We start from the raw sequence: 15000 nt of genomic DNA, 5'->3' as shown, positions 1-15000 counted from the left end.
CTTGTTACTAAAGCTTCGATTAATAAATCCCAGTGTCCTATTCGCCTTATTACGAACATTCATGCTTTGATCCTTTTGTTTTAAATTCTTACTAATCATAACTCCCAGATCCCTTTCGCAATCTCAACATCATCTAGCTCGTATCTTGTAACTGTCATCATTACCTAGCCTCACAACCTTACATTTATCAGCATTAAACTGCATCTGCCAATCCTTTGACCATTTCAAAACTCTATCTAGATCAACTTGAAGTGATAGTGAGTCCTCCACCGAATTAATTTCCCTACCGATTTTCGTATCATCGGCAAAATCATTTATATATATTATAAACAACAGAGGCCCCAGGACAGAGCCCTGAGGTACTCCACTAACAACATTATCCCACTCTGACTTAACCCCATTTATACTAACTAATGTTTCCTTTGGAATAGCCATGCCCTAATCCAAGTTAATATAGCACCCCCAATACCATGAGCTTCTATTTTTTTTAATAGAACTGCCTCAACTATGCTGGAATAAAAAGTTAGCAAATTTGTTAAACATGAACGGCCATTTGTAAAACCATGTTGCGACTCATTTATTAATTTATGTTTTTCAAGATGGAGACGAATTGTATTTGCAGTTATTGATTCAAGTAACTTTCCCACAATAGACGTTAGGCTAATTGGCCGAAAGTTTGACGCAAGTGATCTATCTCCTTTCTTAAAAATTGGTACCACATTAGCTATCTTCCATGACTCTGGCACTCTGCCTGACTCTATTGATTTATTAAATATGGTAGACAGTGGCTCGGAAAGCTCCTCTTTGTATTCTTTAAGCACCCTGACAAACACTTCATCCGGCCCTGGGGATTTGTTTGCTTTTAGTTTTTCTAATTGTTTAATTACATCCTCCCTAGTAACTGCTAAACTAGTCAACCTGTCCTCATCTCCACCCACATAGACTTGTTCGGCTGAAGGCATATTGTTAAGTTCTTCTTTAGTAAATACAGATATAAAATATTTATTAAAAATACTACTCATCTCCTTGTCATTATCCGTTATTTGACCTGTCTCAGATTTTAATGGACCTATCCTTTCCCTAGTCTTAGTTCGATATAACTGAAAAAAAACTTTTAGGATTTGACTTTGGTGTCTGCTATGCGAACTTCATAGTTTCTTTTTGCTTTCCTAATCTCTTTTTTATCATTTCTAACCGGTTGTATGAATTCCTGTTCTAAACTGACTTCCCCATTCTTAATCCTTTTGTACCAAGCTCTCTTTTTACCTATAAGGTTCTTTAAATTATTTGTTATCCACTTTGGGTCATAGTATTCGATCTATTCAATTTGTATGGTATACTACGTTCCTGTGCTTTATTTAGAATATTCTTAAATAAGTTATATATTAAATCCACATCGAAATCCCCTTTTACGTCACCTATCGCTGGGTTCATGTCTCGCTCCAAGACCGGCCCACACCCCATACTCAAGACTTTCCAATCTATTTGACCCAAAAAATTTCTTAGGCTATTAAAATCAGCTTTTCGAAAATCTGACACTTTAACAGAATTTTCTTCTACAGGTCTATTCCATTCTATGCTATATCTGATTACTTTGTGATCACTGTTCCCTAGCTCACTCCCTATTTCGATGTCATTAATTTGTGTTTCCCTGTTAGTTAACACTAAATCTAAAATATTATTTTCCCGCGTTGGTTCCTTAATGCGTAGCGTAAGAAAGCAATCGTCAATTAATTCTAGAAAATCTTCTGCTTCACTATTCCCTGTTTTGTTCACCCAGTTTATTCCACTAAAGTTAAAGTCACCCATGACATAAATACTGTTAGATCTAGACGCTCTAGATATTTCATCCCAAAGATATTTCATCTTTCAACTATTGACATTGCCATTGGCTTATATCCCAATAAAATAATAGATCCATATATGAATACCTCAAAATCAGAAAATATAGATATATTTTCAGATATATACAAAGACAGTATGAATACCCTAGAAATAGCACCGCCTAATGTAGCTTATTCGCCAAACATCGGATTTAAGAGAGAGATAAAGCGATATAATGTTGTATAACGATCTTGTGTTTTTTCTAGAGAAACTCATGAAATCTCAAAATGAAAACGAACCATAGAATATTATTTTTAATGTGCCTAAAAACTTTCCCAAAATACCAACTGCATCATATAATGTTGAGTGCATCTTTGAAAAAATTCATTGACAATACGACTGATACAATATTAAGAGAGGTTTCATAGATCTAATATTTTAAAACGATCTTGTGTTTTTTTTAATGTAAACGAACCATAAATGATTACTTTTAATTTGCCTAATAGCTTCCTCAACACACCAACTGCACCTTATTATGTTGAATGCATCTTTAAAAAAAATCATTGACAATACGATTGAAATGATATTCAGAGAGGTTTCATGGATCTATTATTTTATACCGATCTTGGATTTTTTAAATAAAATGAACCATAAACAATTATTTTTAATTTGCCTAATAGCTTTCCCCAACACTCCAACTTCACCCTATAATATTGAGTGAATCTATAAAATTCCTTAACAATGCGATTGGATTTTGGGCAGGCAGGTTACTGTCACTTCATGTTGACAGGATGATCTCACATCTAATAATTGTGTCTGGCTCATCCTCTATGATGATTCATCTGATCACGTGAACACCAGGTGACCTTAACCCTTTCCCATTGGTGGAGAAAAACTTTCCACCAGTCTAAATTAGCTTTGTGGCCTACATAACTGTATACAGTATATATAATAACTAAGCTCTTATTCTTTTTTTTTTATTAAGCAAATAATATAATATTATTATTTAGTAATTACTAAAAAAGGAAATAGAAAGAGTAGTTACATATATACTGGTTGAAATTTTATTTTCATCCAATATGTGTGGGTGTGTGGGTGTAACTCTTTAGTTGTGTTTGGGGGAATCGAGCTTCGGCTCTTTGATTTCACCTCTTAATTGTCAATGAATTAGTGTGTAGATTCCTGGGCCTATTGGGCTCTATCATATCTACATTTGAAACTGTGTACTGTATACGGAGTCTGCCTCCACCTCATCACTGCGTAATGTATTCCATCTATTAGGTACTCTGATACTTTTCTTTCTACACTCTAAGTTTTCCAAAGCCTCACCAAACATTGACCAACAAAACAATTCCTTTCAACCCTCAGATTTCATGAAATCTCTTATCTGGGGTCTCTCTCTCTCTTAACGAACCAAAAATATTTATTTTTAATGTGCCTAATAGCTTCTCCAACACACCAACTGCATCTTACAATGTTGAGTGCATCTTTAAAAAAATCATTGACAATACGATTAGAATGATATTAAGAGAAACATAATAGACGTAATATTTTATAACGATCTTGTGTTTTTTAATGCAAACGAACCATAAATTATTATTTTTAATGTGCCTACATGCTTTTCCAAGACACCAACTCTTTTTTAAATTATTGAGTGCATCTATAAAAATCCTTAACAATGCGATTGGAATGATATTAAGAGATGTAAAGAGATATGGGAATTATGTGATTTTATTTCATAATGCTTCCTATTGTTAACGTGATACATATCACATTACCTGTTATTTAAAATGTATTTTTTTAAAGAGTGATGGATACAAATATTTGTTGGATGTTTTTATTGGGATAAGCCAATGGCAATGTCTATAGTTGAAAGATTAACGTCGTCTATAATTTATTTATTTATTTTATATGCAATAAGTTACATTTGGTTTATGAGAGTACATAGCATGATGCGTTCACATTCTTGTAAAGCCACTAGTACGCACAGCGTTTAGGGCAGGTCCCTAATCTAACAGATAATATAAAGAGGTAATTCAGATCATCCTTAAACTCGATAAAATAATTGTCTAAATTATCCTTGCTCATTTTTAAACTTTTGCTGTACATAACGAAGTCAGGTCTCTGTATGCGCTGTATTCACAACTCGTATATTAGGTGGATATTTATTGCCATCTCTCAGGCCTGGTTTTTTCCCTGCATGTTGTGATGGATGATGGTGGTTTGGGTTCAGTACTGGCAGCAAGTACTGTCTTTCCATTCTTATTAATAATATTATGTGGTGAGTGGTGTCTCACTATTAAGTGGAGGGGAAACTGTAAGTGTAAATTGACGATGAGAATCAGGAAGCAAAAATAATAAGTGCCATGAAATTTAATAAATTTATAAGTTGTTTAGCTGGAGGGGCTATTTTCTGGGCATAAGAAACAATTGATTTGTATTGATATTGATGATAGGTTAATATAAATGTAATTAATAAAAGAGTAATAATGCAAATTAATAATGACACTAATGATTTAAAAATATTTGTTCCTAGCAGATAAAACGTGACTATCAAACCAATGAAAAAAGATAGATACATAAAAGAAATTGCCCAATTTGTCATTTTCTTACCAACTTTAACTTTTTTTGGTGCTATTTCTGTATTCTTATTATTATTCTGCTCATGAGTAGTTGTTATTGAACCCCAGTAAGAATCTTCATGTATCCTGTTAGCTGTTCTCAACTCTGCAACATGCGGCTGGGGTAATAACTGAGGCGGTTGTTGAGGATTTACAGTATTCTTTGTTGATGTGGCTGTCATTAACGAAAGTAGAGAAAGGTGTCATCGTGGTAAAAGCTATTTTCTTTTAATTTTTTAATTACACCTAAAATTTCACGAAGAGCCCTATCAATGTTCTGAATGCATGAAAATTTTTGAACATAAACGTACCTTGAAAACGCATTTGACAAAGCATACAAGTAACTGTGACTGCATCCAGTCAGGTGCAGTCACAGTGAGAGGTTGTGTTAGCTGGAGCTCTGATTCTAATAACATTATTATTGCAATAATGGAAGGATTAGTGAAGGATTTGGTGAGTCTGGTTGGAGCTCTGAGAGCAGAGATGGATTCCCTGCGGGAGGAGGTACGACGGCTGAGACTTCGGGAGGAAACGAAGGAGGAGGCCAGTGTTGACGGGACCTCATTAAGAAGGATTGACGGGTCCAATAATAAGAAGACCTCGTCTTGGCAAGTTGTGAAAGACAGGAGTCATAAGAAGACCTTGGCAAAACTGACAACTAATAGCCTACACCTAAGGACTTTTAACGCATTTGACGTATTAGAGGACGAGTGCTATGTTGAACCTGTTGTTCAACGAGGTAGCAAAGACAAAGTAACGAGGAGCATTGAAGCGCAGGTCCCTCAAACTGCTCGAAAGGAAAAGGGAGAATTGATGGGAATGTTGGTTGTGGGACATTGTCAGGTGAGGTATTTAGACAGAACGTTTTGTGCCAGAGACAGGGGGAACAGATTAAGGGTTTGCTATCTGGGAGCTGGAATTGGTGATATTGTTGGAAACATGAATGATATTATGACGGGAAATGGAAACAAACCCATTATTTGTATTAGTGCAGGGGGTAATGATGTTGGACGAGTTAGGAGTGAGGAACTAATACAGAGATTCAGGACAGCGATTAAATTAGTTAGGAGCAAGGGAGGAATCCCGATCATATGTGGCAATCTTCCAAGAAAGGGAGTGGGAAATGAATGGATGTCAAGGGCACTTGGTGTCAATTGCCGGCTGGAAAGATATTGCAAATCAAATGCAATATCTTTCATAGACAACTGGGGACACTTCTATGGAAGAAATGAAATGTATGCTCGTGATGGGGTGCATCTATCGAGAGCTGGGGTTGTTGCTGTTGCGACCTCGTTGGAAGAAGTGGTTAGAGGTGTTTGTTTGGGTTTAAACTGTTAGTAGATAGAGGTATTGGAATTGATTTGGAGGAAGGAGATAATAAAAGTATGTGTTTGTGGGAGAAAGGAATTGGCAAAATGATCAGGGAAAGAGAAGGGCCTCAAAATAACAATTCACTTAGGGTATATTACACTAACAGTAGAAGTCTAAGAAATAAAATTAATGAATTAAATGCTCTTGTCTGCACAGAAAAAATAGATATTATTGCACTTACCGAAAAGTGGATGAATGTAGAAAATAGAGAACTATTAGCTGAATATCAAATAAATGGATTTAAACTATTTCACACAGATAGATATATTAGACGAGGAGGGGGAGTAGCTATATATGTTAGGGACAATTTGAAATGTAGTCTCAAAGAGGGAATCAAAACTGAGCCACACACAGAATCTATTTGGATAGAATTATACGAAAAAGCAAATAATATTATAATAGGAGTTATATATAGGCCACCAAATTTAGACAGAATGGAAGCAAAGCATCTATGGGATGAAATATCTAGGGCATCTAGATCTAACAGTATTTACGTCATGGTGACTTTAATTTTAGTGGAATTAACTGGTTGAACAAAACAGGGAATAGTGAAGCAGAAGATTTTCTAGAATTGATTGACGATTGCTTTCTTACGCAACACATTAAGGAACCAACACGGGAAAATAATATTTTAGATTTAGTGTTAACTAACAGGGAAACACAAAATTAATGACATCGAAATAGGGAGTGAGCTAGGGAACAGTGATCACAAAGAAATCAGATTTAGCATAGAATGGAATAGACCTGTAGGAGAAAATTCTGTTAAAGTGCCAGATTTTCGAAAAGCTGATTTTAATAGCCTAAGAAATTTTTTGGGTCAAATTGATTGGAAAGTCTAGGGTATGGGGTAGGGGCCGGTCTTAGAGCGAGACATGAACCAAGCGATAGGTGACGTAAATGGGGATTTCGATGTGGATTCAATATATAACTTATTTAAGAATATTCTAAACAAAGCACAGGAACGTAGTATACCATACAAATTGAATAGATCGAATACTAATGACCCAAAGTGGATAACAAAGAATTTGAAGAACCTTATAGGTAAAAAGAGAGCTTGGTACAAAAGGATTAAAAATGGGGAGGTCACTTTAGAACAGGAATTCGTACAACTGGTTAGAAATGTTAAAAAAGAGATAAGGAAAGCAAAAAGAAACTATGAAGTTTGCATAGCAGGGCAAGCAAAGACAAATCCTAAAGGGTTTTTTCAGTTATATCGTACTAAGACTAGGGAAAGGATAGGTCCATTAAAAATTGAGACAGGTCAAATAACAGATAGTGATGAAGAGATGAGTAGTATTTTTATTAAATATTTTGTATCTGTATTTACTAAAGAGGAACTTAACAATATGCCTTCAGCCGAACAAGTCTATGTGGGTGGGGACGAGGACAGGTTGAGGAGTTTAACAGTTACCAGGGAGGATGTTCTTAAACAAATAGTAAAACTCAAACCAAACAAATCCCCAGGGCCAGATGAAGAGTTTGCCAGGGTGCTTAAAGAATGCAAAGAGGAGCTTTGTGACCCACTGTCAACCATATTTAATAAATCAATAGAGTCAGGCAGAGTGCCAGAGTTTTGGAAAGTTGCTAATGTGATACCAGTTTTTAAGAAAGGAGATAGATCACTTGCGTCTAACTATCGACCAATTAGCCTAACGTCTATTGAGGGAAAGTTACTCGAATCTATAATAGCAAATAAAATTCGTCTTCATCTTGAAAAACATAAATTAATAATTGAGTCGCAACATGGTTTTATAAATGGCCGTTCATGTTTAACAAATTTGTTATCTTTTTATTCTAGCATTGTTGAGGCAGTTGATAGTGGTAAGGATTGCGATGCTGTGTACCTTGACTTTAGCAAAGCTTTTGATACAGTGCCACATGAAAGACTGATTAAAAAGATAGAGTCTCATGGTATTGGGGGTGCTATATTAAGCTGGATTAGGGCATGGCTATACCAAAGGAAACAGAGAGTTAGTATAAATGGAATCAAGTCAGAGTGGGAAAATGTTGTAAGTGTAGTGCCTCAAGGCTCTGTCCTGGGACCTCTGTTGTTTATAATATATATAAATGATTTAGATTCAGGTTTGAGTAGCAACATTTGCAAATTTGCCGATGATACGAAAATCGGTAGGGAAATTAATTCGGAGGAGGACTCACTATCACTTCAAGTTGATCTAGATAGGGTTTTGAAATGGTCAAAGGATTAGCAGATGCAGTTTAATGCTGATAAATGTAAAGTTCTGAGGTTAGGTAATGATCATAGCGTTACAAGATACGAGCTAGATGGTGTTGAGATTGCGAAATCGGATTGCGAAAGGGATCTGGGAGTTATGATTAGTAAGAATTTAAAACAAAAGGATCAATGCATAAATGTTCATAATAAGGCAAATCCGACACTTGGATTTATTAATCGCAGCGTTAGTAACAAGACACCTGGTGTGGTTCTCAAGCCATATCTTGCTCTAGTTAGGCCCCATTTAGATTATGCAGTTCAGTTTTGGTCGCCATATTATAGAATGGATATAAATTCACTTGAACGTGTCCAGCGTAAGATGACTAAGTTAATTCCCCAAATTAGAAATCTTTCATATGAAGAAAGATTAACAAAGCTTAAATTGCGTTCACTGGAAAGGCGAAGAGTTAAGGGTGGCATGATAGAGGTTTACAAGTGGATGAATGGACACAACAAAGGGGATATTAATAGGGATATTCGAAGCGAATTTTGGTTGTGGGAGATTCCCAGGTGAGGTATTTAGACAGAACGTTTTGTGCCAGAGATAGGGGGAACAGATTAAGGGTTTGCTATCCGGGAGCTGGAATTGGTGATATTGTTGGAAACATGAAAAATATTATGACGGGAAATGGGAACAAACCCATTATTTGTATTAGTGCAGGGGGTAATGATGTTGGGCGAGTTAGGAGTGAGGAACTTATAAGGAGATTCAGGACAGCATTTGAATTAGTTAAAAGCAAGGGAGGAATCCCGATCATATGTGGCATTCTTCCAAGAAAGGGAGTGGGAAATGAATGGATGTCGAGGGCACTTGGTGTCAATTGCCAGCTGGAAATATATTGCAAATCAAATGCAATATCTTTCATAGACAACTGGGAACACTTCTGTGGAAGAAATGAAATGTATGCTCGTAATGGGGTGCATCTATCCAGGGCTGGGGTTGTTGCTGTTGGGAACTCGTTGGAACCAGTGGTTAGAGGTGTTTGTTTGGGTTTAAACTGTTAGTAGATAGTGGTATGGGAATTGATTTGGAGGAAAGAGGTAATAAAAGTATGTGTTCGTGGGAGAAAAGAATTGGCAAAATGATCAAGGAAAGAAAAGGGCCTCAAAATAACAATTCACTTAGGGTATATTACACTAACAGTAGAAGTCTAAGAACAAAAATTAACGAATTAAATGCTCCTGTCTGCACAGAAAAAATAGATATTATTGCACTTACCGAAACGTGGATGAATGTAGAAAATAGAGAACTATTAGCTTAATATTAAATAAATGGATTTAAACTATTTCACACAGATAGATATATTAAACGAGGAGGGGGGAGTAGCCATATACGTTAGGGACAATTTGAAATGTAGTCTGAGAGAGGGAATCAAAACTGAGCCACACAGAAACTATTTGGATAGAATTAAACGAAAAAGCAAATAATATTATAATAGGAGTTATATATAGGCCACCAAATTTAGACAGAATGGAAGCAAAGCATCTATGGGATGAAATATCTAGAGCATCTAGATCTAACAGTATTTATGTCATGGGTGACTTTAATTTTAGTGGAATAAACTGGTTGAACAAAACAGGGAATAATGACGCAGAAGATTTTCTAGAATTAATTGACGATTGCTTTCTTACTCAACACATTAAGGAACCAACGCGGGAAAAAAATATTTTAGATTTAGTGTTAACTAACAGGGAAACACAAATTAAGGACATCGAAATAGGGAATGAGCTAGGGAACAGTGATCATAAACAAATCAGATTTAGCATAGAATGGAATAGACCTGTAGGAGAAAATTCTGTTAAAGTGCCAGATTTTCGAAAAGCTGATTTTAATTTTTATTTTATGATTTATTTTTATTTTATGATTTTAATTTTAATTTAATTGATTTAGGAAAGACTTGGGTAAATACTGGTTCAGTAACAGGGTTGTTGATTTGTGGAACCAATTACCGCGTAATGTGCTGGAGGTGGGGTCCCTCGATTGTTTCAAGCTCGGGTTGGACAAGTATATGAGTGGGATTGGGTGGTTATAAATAGGAGCTGCCTCGTATGGGCCAATAGGCCTTCTGCAATTGCCTTTGTTCTTATGTAATAGCCTAAGAAATTTTTTGGGTCAAATAGATTGGAAAGTCTTGGGTATGGGGTAGGGGCCGGTCTTAGAGCGAGACATGAACCAAGCGATAGGTGACGCAAAAGGGGATTTCGATGTGGATTTAATATATAACTTATTTAAGAATATTCTAAACAAAGCACTGGAACATAGTATACCATACAAATTGAATAGATCGAATACTATTGACCCAAAGTGGATAACAAATAATTTAAAGAACCTTATAGGTAAAAAGAGAGCGTGGTACAAAAGGATTAAGAATGGGGAAGTCAATTTAGAAAAGGAATTCGTACAACTGGTTAGACATACTAAAAAAGAGATAAGGAAAGCAAAAAGAAACTATGAAGTTCGCATAGCAGAGTAAGCAAAGACAAATCCTAAAGGATTTTTCCAGTTATACCGGACAAAGATTATGGAGAGGATAGGTCCATTAAAAATTGAGACAGGTCAAATAACAGATAATGATGAAGAGATGAGTAGTATTTTTAATAAATATTTATCTGTATTTACTAAAGAGGAACTTATCAATATGCCTTCAGCCGAACAAGTATATGTGGGTAGGGACGAGGACATGTTGACTAGTTTAGCAGTTACCAGGGAGGATGTAATTAAACAAATAGTTAAACTCAAACCAAACAAATCCCCAGGGCCGGATGAAGTGTTTGCCAGGGTGCTTAAAGAATGCAGAGAGAAGCTTTCCGAGCCACTGTCTACCATATTTAATAAATCAATAGAGTTAGGTAGAGTGCCAGAGTCATGGAAGGTAGCTAATGTGGTACCAATTTTTAAGAAAGGAGATAAATCACTTGCGTCAAACTATCGGCCAATTAGCCTAACGTGTATTGTGGGAAAGTTACTTGAATCGATAATTGCAAATACAATTCGTCTTCATCTTGAAAAACATAAATTAATAAATGAGTCGCAACATGATTTTACAAATGGCTGTTCATGTTTAACTTATTTGTTATCTTTTTATTCCAGCATAATTGGGGCAGTTGATAGTGGTAAAGATTGTGATGTTGCATACCTTGACTTTAGCAAAGCTTTTGATACAGTGCCACATGAAAGACTGATTAAAAAAATAGAGGCTCATGGTATTGGGGGTGCTATATTAAGTTGGATTAAGGCATGGCTAGTCCAAAGGAAACAGAGAGTTAATATATGAGGTTAATTCAGAGTGGGATAATGTTGTTAGTGGAGTACCTCAGGGCTCTGTCCTGGGACCTCTGTTGTTTATAATATATATAAATGATTTAGATTCAGGTTTGAGTAGCAACATTTGCAAATTTGCAGATGACACAAAAATCGGTAGAGAAATTAACACGTAAGAAGACTCACTATCTCTTCAAGTTGATCTAAATAGGGTTTTGAAATGGTCAAAATATTGGCAGATGCAGTTTAATGCTGATAAATGTAAAGTTCTGAGGTTTAGGTAATGATGATAGAGTTACAAGATACGAGCTTGATGGTGTTGAGATTGCGAAGTCGGATTGCGAAATGGATCTGGGAGTTATGATTAGTAAGAATTTAAAACAAAAGGATCAATGCCTGAATGTTCGTAATAAGGCAAATAAGACACTGGGATTTATTAATCGAAGCGTTAGTAACAAGACACCTGGCGTTGTTCTTCAGCTATATCTTGCTTTGGTTAGGCCCCATTTAGATTATGAAGTTCAGTTTTGGTAGCCATACTATAGAATGGATATAAATTCACTTGAACGTGTCCAGCGTAGGATGACTAAGTTAATTCCCCAAATTAGAAATCTTTCATATGAAGAAAGATTAACAAAGCTAAACTTGCATTCACTGGAAAGGCGAAGAGTTAGGGGTGACATGAGAGGTTTACAAGTGGATGAATGGACATAACAAAGGGGGATATTAATAGGGTATTAAAAGTATCAACACAAGACTGAACACGAAACAATGGGTATAAATTGGACAAGTTTAGATTTAGGAAAGACTTGGGTAAATACTGGTTCGGTAACAGGGTTGTTGATTTGTGGAGCCAATTACCGTAGGGTCCCTCGATTGTTTCAAGAGTGGGTTGGACATGTTTATGAGTGGGATTGGGTGGTTATAGATAGAAGCTGCCTTGTATGGGCCAATAGGCCTTCTGCAGTTACCTTGTTCCTATGTTCTTATATATATATATATATATTATATATATATATATATATATATATTATATATATATATTATATATATATATATATTATAATATATATATATATATATATATATATATATATATATATATATATATATATATATTATATATATATATATATATATATTATATATATATATATATATATATATATATATATATATATATGTGACGGAGTTCCCCCCCTTATAATTCTCCCACGCCTGCAGTAAGAGTCATGTCTGCTTTTCCCAAGCGTTCTCTACGTTGCAGGCTACCATTTGATATATGGGAGAAGAGTGGTGTTCTCGGAGAGCCGAGAAATTTGTGAAATAGTGATATTTTGGCCTGTGGTTTAGGCCCTTTAGGGAGCCAAGATGGCGCTGGCTTCCCTGATCTCCCGCCAAAACCGTGTGACGTCAGTGGCACCGGATTGGTCACCGACAGCAATGTGGCACTGGAGCCAATGAAACCTCCCGTGGCGAAAGTGACGTCACGAAGGAAGGGGGTCCGGCCAGCGCGCCGGGCTGGCGCCAGCAGTCAGACACGACACGTCATAGAGGTCGGACGTGCGACGAGTGGTCCTGTCTGTCGGACAGCTGTTTCCCACTACCGTGGATTTACGCGTCACCTGAAGTCCGCCAGTACTCTGAGAAGTCTTCCCTAGTTCATGTGTTGAACCAGAAGAGGGAATTGACGGTTATATGAGCAACAAGTGCTCCAGTCAGGTACTGTGCCAGTAGCAGTGAAGCCGTGCAGTGACGTATGTTGACGTCTGTGGCAATTCACCAGTTCGTGACAGCGTAGTGGCTGACAGAGCCACTGGGTAGCTGAGGAAGAGAGGACTATTTGGGGAAACCGAACGACTGTAGCTGAGACGTAGGCGACAGCCGTTGCTGGGAGAAGACGACGGCCAGGAGACCGACTCCAACCTTCAAGAAGTCAAGAAGGAGGACGGACCTGCAGTGAGGAGGCACGGAGACGACGCGCTAAACGGTGGGACGACGAGAGGCTCTGGTAGGACACGACGACGTGTAGTGTGGGGGCGTTCCCGACACGAGGACCAGGAGCTACATCTCGACTCTCATCGGAGGATAGGGTGAAGTAGGTGGTTCTAGTTCCCTCCCCATTCCCCTTTAGTTAGCTATATTATTTGGCTATATTATCTAGCCCGAAGATTTTATATGTCGTGAGCAAGTCTCACCCATGTCATGGTAAAGCACCAGTGTGCTAGACAGTACTATCAAGAGTGCTTGTAATATTCATGTTGATTATTGGTGTGTACAGACACCAAGAACCAGTGATAAATTTACTGTGTTGTGTATATCTTTCTATAGATTTTGATATGAACATATAGTGGTGAATTATATATAATATTATGCCAGTATTTGGAGGTTAGGCTATGTGCCCAGAAACTATTTATTTTCCATGTATTGATGATTGATTTATATACCATATATATGTCTATGTCCATTCAGTGAATAATCATTTGTGAGTACAGTGAATCATTGCGTTATCGCCCACGAGAGAAAGTACTGAAAACTCCCGTGTTAATATTTCATTATATATTGTTGGATAAATAACAGTGTAAGACCATTACAGTGAATCATTGTAGAATTGATTGTAGAAAAGACTGTTTGAGCCTGAGTACAGTGTAACTAAGTAATTCGGTTTATTTGTGCCAATATAGAGTGTGCGAGTTTCTAGTAATATTGGAGAATTTAAAGAAACCGCGCGCGTGAATCTAGCAAACAAGCAAATTTCGCGCGGAGAGACCATTGCGATCAGCTGTTCTTGACACTTGATGAGGAGGGGAGAGTGTTGCCCTCTTGCGGTCGCATAATATCCGTGGGAATTACCGGCCGAGTCAGGATCAGTTGATTTATCGATTATTGTGTGGCCTTGTGACATCTTTCATACATTTTAAGTAAAATACAAAACTATCTTAGTGTTTTTATCATTCCCTCCATTGATCTTGTGGCTATACTATACCTGTAAGCATAGAGTGATAACAATAAGTACCTGCCTGATTCCTGATCTTTGAGTGTGACCTTGCCAAGGCTACCACTGAATACACCAGTCCACTGATGGTGTTATTGGCCACCTTAAACACCAATTGGCGACCTTGTGATTAACCGTAGAGCCCTATTGTTGGGGAGGGCACACGACAGTCGATGTGATCGAGTCGTGTTCTCACTCTTTCTTAATAAGAGGCCGTTAAGATTGACTGGGAGACTCTCCTGGCGTGCAGTGGCGCCGTGAGGATCGAGGGAAGACCTGCAGGGCTACGGTGAGTTACCTTGAGCATAACTATTGCTTACCCCCAGAGTAAGGGTAGAGAATAATAGAGAGGTGAAACCCCCAACAATATGTCGTACCTAGTAGCCAGAACGCACTTCTCAGCCTACTATGCAAGGCTCAATTTGCCTAATAAGCCAAGTTTTCATGAATTAATTGTTTTTCGACTACCTAACCTACCTAACCTAACCTAACCTAACTTTTTCGGCTACCTAACCTAACCTAACCTATAAAGATAGGTTAGGTTAGGTCAGGTAGGGTTGGTTAGGTTCGGTCATATATCTACGTTAATTTTAACTCCAATAAAAAAAAATTGACTTCATACATAAAGAAATGGGTAGCTTTATCATTTCATAAGAAAAAAATTAGAGAAAATATAATAATTCAGGAAAACTTA

The sequence above is a fragment of the Procambarus clarkii genome, chromosome 15, assembly GCF_040958095.1.
Source record: "Procambarus clarkii isolate CNS0578487 chromosome 15, FALCON_Pclarkii_2.0, whole genome shotgun sequence".
Taxonomy (NCBI): Eukaryota; Metazoa; Arthropoda; class Malacostraca; order Decapoda; family Cambaridae; genus Procambarus; species Procambarus clarkii.
Note: the sequence above shows the minus strand (reverse complement) of the source record.